Source organism: Coregonus lavaretus (genome assembly GCF_964263955.1).
Source record: "Coregonus lavaretus genome assembly, chromosome: 12".
Lineage (NCBI taxonomy): Eukaryota > Metazoa > Chordata > Actinopteri > Salmoniformes > Salmonidae > Coregonus > Coregonus lavaretus.
The window spans coordinates 13,060,017-13,068,405 of NC_139999.1; positions in this window are offsets into that span (position 1 = coordinate 13,060,017).

Below are 8,389 nucleotides of genomic sequence, written 5' to 3' on the forward strand. Positions count from 1 at the left end.
TTCGACCAGGATTGGTAAAGAATTTAACATTCAGACAAGAAAGACGCCTAGCTGCAGCTACGCGTTTAAAGTGGTTTGAACTCTGAATTGCAACACGAGGTGGAGAAGAAAACTCCCCTCCAGGATAATCACTGGTACGGCTGATTAGCTGTCATAAGTACAGTATCTTCGAAAGTGAATTTAAGTGGGACCATTCTACTACTCTATTCAAACCATCCTACAACGCTACTCTCATCACCCCACTAGGGAACCATCGACGCGGCTGGCTAGCCTATCTTCAAAGAAGCATCTTCCAGAACGAGTGGAAGGGAAATCCATTCTGTAGTTCTGTTCAGGACTACATGACAAGTTACGGGAAATCGGACAACTACAGAGGAGAACAACAGTAGAAGACTTGTTGTAACTGTTTGGACAATCAGAGCCTTACGAGCGAGCCGCGAGAAGACCCAACCAACTCCCTTTCCAGAGCGGCCCGGTTCCGAGAGTGAGCTACACGGCGGCACCTCACGTAAATACATTCATGATTTCTTACTCCATGCGGTTCGTGAGCAAAGTATAGGAGAACTATAAGTGAGAGTAGTTTCTAAATGTACCAACGTTAAGTGTCTCTGTCCCTGTCTCTCTCCCTCTCCCTCTCCCTCTTTTGTAACAAGCAGTCATGTTGTTGTCAGTCCGCTAGGGACTTGTTTTTAATGTATTACCCTTTAGTTAGCTAGTAAACAAATAATTAAACCAATTTGTGTAGTATTGAATTATAAGTAAGGCTCGGGTTTCTGCAGATGCAAGGAGGTAAAACAGTTAGGAAGGGAGACTTAAAACGGGATTGAGTGAAGTAGCAGCAAATATGTTGAATGAGCAACTAATGGGCATGAGAGACTCACAAGTTTGATGAAATTACCTTATATTTTTCAGTCTAATATGGCTATTTACAGTGGCTTGAGAAAGTATTCACCCCCCTTGGCATTTTTCCTATTTTGTTGCCTTACAACCTGGAATTAAAATGGATTTTTGGGGGGTTTGTATCATTTTATTTACACAACATGCCTACCACTATGAAGATGCAAAATATTTTTTATTGTGAAACAAACAAGAAATAAGACATAAAAACAGCAAACTTTAGCGTGCATAACCATTTGCGCCAGACATAGCGTTTTCCTTGATGGCCAAAAAGCTCAATTTTAGTCTCATCTGACCAGAGTACCTTCTTCCATTTGTTTGGGGAGTCTCCCACATGCCTTTTGGCGAACACCAAACGTGTTTGCTTATTTTTTTCTTGAAGCAATGGCTTTTTTCTGGCCACATTTCCGTAAAGCCCAGCTCTGTGGAGGGTACGGCTTAAAGTGGTCCTATGGACAGATACTCCAATCTCCGCTGTGGTGCTTTGCAGCTCCTTCGGGGTTATCTTTGGTCTCTTTGTTGCCTCTCTGATTAATGCCCTCCTTGCCTGGTCCGTGAGTTTTGGTGGGTGGTGCACTCTTGGCAGGTTTGTTGTGGTGCCATATTATTTCCATTTTTTAATAATGGATTTAATGGTGCTCCATGGGATGTTCAAAGTTTCAGATATTTTTTTATAACCCAACCCTGATCTGTACTTCTCCACAACTTTGTCCCTGACCTGTTTGGAGAGCTCCTTGGTCTTCATGGTGCCGCTTGCTTGGTGGTGCCGCTTGCTTAGTGATGTTGCAGACTCTGAGGCCTTTCAGAAGAGGTTTAAATATACTGAGATCATGTGACAGATCATGTGACACTTAGATTGCACACAGGTGGACTTTATTTAACTAATTATGTGACATCTGAAGGTAATTGGCTGCACCATATCTTATTTAGGGGCTTCATAGCAAAGGGGGTGAATACATATGCACACACCACTTTTCCGTTATTTATTTTTGAGAATCTTTTGAAACAAGTTAATTTGGACTATTTTGTGTATGTCCATTACATGAAATCCAAATAAAAATCCATTTAAATTACAGGTTGTAATGCAACAAAATAGGAAAAACGCCAAGGGGGATGAATACTTTTGCAAGGAACTGTAATTTTGCCCGTCCCCCGACTCGCACGTAAATGCACACTCACACTCCACGCCTTCCTTGCCTGCACGTTGGTTAGTAGGCACGTTGGTTTGTAGAGTAGGCTGTCTACCATCGGTGTTCATCCTCTCGCGGTGTTGCTCTCGTAAAGAAGCAGTTGATGGAGCAGATGAGCCAGGATCTACCTCTTTTATTTCACAAGGAATGAATGTATCCACTGCTAACTAACCCACGAAAATCTAGTGCTCATCAAGTTCTTTCTACCACAAAGCACGCGTAAAGAAAGAAAATAACTGAAAAAGTGGACACAATTTTGACAGAGTAATTTCAGGTGAGTGAGCGCGCATTTGCAAATTGAACATGTTAAAATGTCAAATGTAACTACGATATCCCAAGTATTTTCTAAATGAAAAACGTAGACACATTTTTGGGGGGCATTTTGTTGGGTGTCACTACAATGTGAATGCCTTTCTTGATGGACATTCTTCACTGCATGTTGCAGGTTTTGAAAACTTTGTGCCGGTTGTATTCCCACTCGAAGGTTAACTTGAGTTACAATACAAGAATGGTGAATTTCAAAAAGCAATGTAACAATTTCATTTAATGTAAACACATGAACGTGAACTGTTTTCACATTGTTTTAGCTGAACAGTTCATATGCGTTTGCTCAAAATTGTCTTGAGACGTTTGAAAGGAGTAGTGAATAGAATAGAATTTGAAAAGAAAATACAGGAATCGGATGAAAACATATTTATTTTAATTAGACTATCGTTAGATTTGATTGCATATCAAACAACTAATTAATAACGACATGCAAGCCTAAATCCATCAATAATGTATGACTATTGGAAATTACACTGTTAAGATCATATTATGACCATGTGCACTTTTCCCTTTCCCAAATCAAAGTTTAAGGCATGGCAGCTACTGCTGCAACATCGCCCTCAGCTCTGCAGGTTATAACAGTCTCACGGTGTCCCTGTCACTTTATCATATCACATCTCATTCTTGATTCCACATGTAGACTTGGTGCTAATCAGGTTGCACCCCTCTCCACCTCCACTTGTGGTTCAGCTAATGTCATTTTTACCCTATCAAGTGATTTTACTGTCTAAAAGGAGTCAGATTGCATATGATATAGCGATACCTCACCGTTGGGTATCAGGCAGCACCCTTAGACCCAAAGAGCGCGTCCTCGCATGCTCGTGGGTGCCAAGCACACGCACGCTCGTGGATGCAACCCGCTGGGCAAAAACTGGTTGAATAAACATTGTTTCCACGTCATTTCAACAAAAAAATTATGTGATGACGTTGAATCAACGTGGGAAAATAATTGGATTTGCAAAAAGTCATCAACATAAGGGCATTTGTATTTTTGTGACCCACATTTTAATCTAAATCCAATGATATTGTGAACATTTTTGTTAATTTCACATTGAATTCACGTTAGTTGACAACTCAACCAAATGTAAATCAAAACTAGACATTGAACTGAGATCTGTGCCCAGTGGGAAGGTCTAATCAAGTCTGACACCAGTGTAATGAAACAGGCAGGGAGAGTGAGTTTATCCGCAGTGGTTTTCGAACCCACAACCTTCTGTCCCGTAACCCAGCGTGCCATCAACTGTGCTACAAAAACATGCTCGTGTGGCAGTCGATATCCGTGCTTCTAAACACAGGGTTGCTACAATATATATGCCATAATAATTGTTCTGGTAAGTGATCTGAGTCTAAGCCTATCATGCGATCATGCCCCCTCTTTCTCATTGTGAAGTTGGGCATGGCATGCACTCTTTAGGGCTGATGATGGGTCCTGATGTGCCTGACAGGCTGTGAAAGCTAATGGCCTTGGCAGAGTTTATATGACGAGGAACTAATCTAAAGGTGAGTATGGGGAGATGGCAAACATGCAGTCACAGAGCAGGAACTTTATGACAGTGGTGGGTCAGTGGCTTGGATGGAGCCATTGCTTATCACTAACCCTGTTTAAGAGAGTTTCTATTGTTAATATAGTTTTCAACAATAACCCTGTTAATAATAGTTTATATTGTTACGGCTGTATGGAAAGACGCACCTTGCAATGTAGGAGAATGGTATTTTCATCCACGTTTCCAGATCTGACCAAATTTTGCTGGCCTGTCAGAAGAATAGTACATTTGATTTGCATCGTCTGCCTCTCCTCAGAGAGCCTTGATCTTTAGTCCTTAATGACGCAGATCATTTTCCTCAGCATTAGGAAATGCAAACTTGTAGTATATTTGAGGTATAAAAAGGCATCTAAAGTTTGTAATTTCCACTTAAAAACTTCAGACTTGATTTGACCTAACGAAAGATGTGCTATTTAATTATAATCCACATAATAATTCACATTTCCTATTGCTGCAGGATTATTTCCCTGCTGTGAGAAACTGGCCCAATTTAAGATAGTACATCTGTAAGTGTTTTGTGATGAAGATAATGATTGAAAGACACTTCAATAAAGAGGCGGACACTGCCTTCTGTTCTGTCCCCCTGTACATGTAGCATGCGTTGTGTTGGTTTCCATGACGCCTGTGTAGTGGTCGCGTTGTGTTTTATTATGCATCCAGTCGACATTATGTAACGATCAATTCTTAATTGAAGCCTGGAAAGCTTTATGTGTCAGACACGAAATGGGAGAGAGGCTGTTGTTTTTTCCTAATAAACATCCAATGTAAAGGCTATATCTCAGAACTACCAAAATCTCAAGTAGAAGTCTCTAGCAAACATAGGTGTGAATTACCGTTCTATGTAATGATGTTGAAACCCCACCCCCACAACTATCCTATTGAAAGCAGTGTATATGCATTCTGCTTTTTTGGCACAGGTCGTTAGGCACTCGACTCTGCACCGCACGGTCCACTGATCGACTCCCGCATCAGCTGTTCTCACTCTCTTTACATATGTCGGCTATATTTTCAACTAGGGTTGGGCGGTATTCAGATTTTCATACCTTCATACCGTTCCTTTACCATACCAGGGTATACGGTATTACCAGCAGTGCCTCTGTACAGACTCAATCAGAGAATATAGAGAGAAGCAATCATTTATTCCCTTTACTAAATGGCTTTAAGGGAAATTCACATCTCCCCAATGACACCCTTGCCAAGGTCAGTTAGAACAATATTCCCATGGGTGACAATTAATGGCATGGAAATCATAATGTAGCCTATTATTAAAGCATGTGTAGGGGTGAAGGCCCTTGGCTGCGCAACATGGCAACAGCCATTCGTGTTTTAATATTGAGTTTAATGAGATTTGTTACATTGGATTAAGTCATGTGCCATCAACATAAGTGTGCATTTGCCTGAAGTCACTTACTGTCACCATACTGTAACGTCTGTAATAACAGCTTCTTCTGGGAAGCGTCTTCTGGGTAATTAGTGGTGTGTGTGTGTGTGTGTGTGTGTGTGTGTAATATTTACTTATAAAATATAATTAGAGTAACACATTCAAATGTCCGTACATTACTTTACTTGAGGGAAAACAAGGGATCAGCTTAAGGTAATTGGAGTGGAAATAATATGTTATAGAAGTCCCATTCACACAGTGGAGAGACCAGAGAGCACTGCAATACCATTTTGAGGAAAGAGGTCCTTAGCCAATCAAAGAACACAAAAGTAAAGCACTTTTTACCGGCAATAAAATGTGAGTAAATACTGATGTCAAAGAAAATCTTCACACTCACACCCTACTGAAAGGGTTGCAGAGATCTGAGTCTAGAAGACCAAATCTATACTGAACAAAAATAAAAACGCAACATGTAAAGTGTTTCATGAGCTGAAATAAAAGATCCCAGAAATTTTCCAGATGCACAAAAAGCTTATTTCTCTCAAATGTTGAGCACAAATTTGTTTGCATCCCTGTTAGTGAGCATTTCTCATTTGCCAAGATAACCCCTCCACCTGACAGGTGTAAAATATCAAGAAGCTGATTAAACAGCATGATCATTACACAGGTGCACCTTGTGCTGGGGACAATATTTAATAAAAGGCCACTCTAAAATGTGCAGTTTTGTCACACAACACAATGCCACAGATTTCTCCAGTTTTGATGGAGTGTGCAATTGGCATGCTGACTGCAGGAATGTCCACCAGAGCTGTTGCCAGTGAATTGAATGTTCATTTCTCTACCATAAGCCGCCTCCGTTGTTTTAGATAATTTGGCAGTAAGTCCAACCGGCCTCACAACCGCAGACCATGTGTAACTACGCCAGCCCAGGACCTCCACAGCTTCTTCACTTGCAGGATCGTCTGAGACCAGCCACCCGGACAGCTGATGAAACTGTGGGTTTGCACAATCAAAGAATTTCTGCCCAAACTGTCAGAAACCGTCTCAGGGAAGCTCATCTGCGTGTTCGTTCATCCTCACCAGGGTCTTGACCTGACTGCAGTTTGGCGTCGTAACCGACTTCAGTGGGCAAATGCTCACCTTAGATGGCCACTGGCACGCTGGAGAAGTGTGCTCTTCATGGATGAGTCCCGGTTTCAACTGTACCGGGCAGATGGCAGACAGCATGTATGGTGTCGTGTGTGCGGGCGGTTTGCTGATGTCAACGTTGTGAACAGAGTGCCCCATGGTGGCAGTGGGGTTATGGTATGGGCAGGCATAAGCTATGGACAACAAAAACAATTGCATTTTATCAATGGCAATTTCAATGCTCAGCGATACTGTGACAAGATCCTTAGGCCCATTGTTGCGCCATTCATCCGCCGCCATCACCTCATGTTTCAGCATGATAGTGCACGGCCCTATGTTACAAGGATCTGTACACAATTCCTGGAAGCTAAAAATGGCCCAGTTCTTCCATGGCCTGCATACGCACCAGACATGTCAGCCATTGATAATATTTGGGAGGCTCTGGATCGACGTGGACGACAGCGTGTTCCACTTCCCGCCAATATCCAGCAACTTCGCACAGCCATTGAAGGGGAGTGGGACAACATTCCACAAGCCACAATTTAACAGCCTGACCAACTCTATGCGAAGGAGATGTGTCACGCTACATGAGGCAAATGGTTGTCACACCAGATACTGACAGGTTTTCTGATCCATGCCCCTACCTTTCTTTTAAGGTCTCTGTGACCAACATATGCATATCTGTATTCCCAGTCATGTGAAATTCACAGATTAGGGCCTAATTAATTTATTTCAATTGACTGTAACTCAGTAAAATCTTTAAAATTGTTGCATGTTGCGTTTTATATTTTTGTTCAGTGTACAAAAGCTAAAGTTTAAGGAGAACTTCAAATTATGGCAATTTATATTTCATTCCTGCTTAAACATGCTGTAATTTGCTAGATACAGTGCATTCGGAAAGTATTCAGACCCCTTGACTATTTCCACATTTTGTGACGTTACAGCCTTATTCTAAAATTGATTACATAGTTTTTTCCCCTCATCAATCTACACAAAATACCCCATAATGACAAAGCAAAAATATTAAAATGAAATGTCACATTTACATAAGTATTCAGACCCTTTACTCAGTACTTTGTTGAAGCACCTTTGGCAGCGGTTACGGCCTCGAGTCTTGGGTATGACGCTACAAGTTTGGCACACCTGTATTTGGGGAGTTTCTCTCATTCTTCTCTGCAGATCCTCTCAAGCTCTGTCAGGTTGGATGGGGAGCGTCGCTGCACAGCCATTTTCAGGTCTCTCCAGAGATGTTAGATCGGGTTCAAGTCTGGGCTCTGGCTGGGCCAATCAAGGACATTCAAAGACTTGTCCCGAAACCACTCCTGCGTTGTCTTGGCTGTGTGCTTAGGGTCGTTGTCCTGTTGGAAGGTGAACCTTCGCTCCAGTCTGAGGTCCTGAGCACTCTGGAGCAGGTTTTCATCAAGGATCTCTTTGTACTTTTCTCCGTTCATCTTTCCCTCGATCTTGACTAGTCTACCAGTCCCTGCCGCTGTGTGTTGATTGATGAGGATTTAAAAAAACAATCCATTGTAGAATAAGGCTGTAATGTAACAAAATGTGAAAAAAGGGATGGGGTCTGAAAACTTTCTGAATGCACTGCTTCAACCAGTCATTGATTGTCATTGGATTGGACTACAGAGAGCTGTGAAAGACAACAGACCCCTATCAGTTTGCCTTCCATAGAACCTAGTCTGATAAATTTAAACCACAATAACTATTTAGTGTCTTGGTTGTATGTCTTTTACAGTTAAGTGTTTACATTAATATAAATAACAGTGAACAAGGAGAAAAAAAATTACGTCATGCTTCATGTACTTGCAGATAAAAATCAATTTTAAATTGGGTTGTACCTGATGGGTAGTCACTATTCAGTATATTTGAAGGTACTAAAATCATTCCATGAAGGACCTCCTATTTTGATC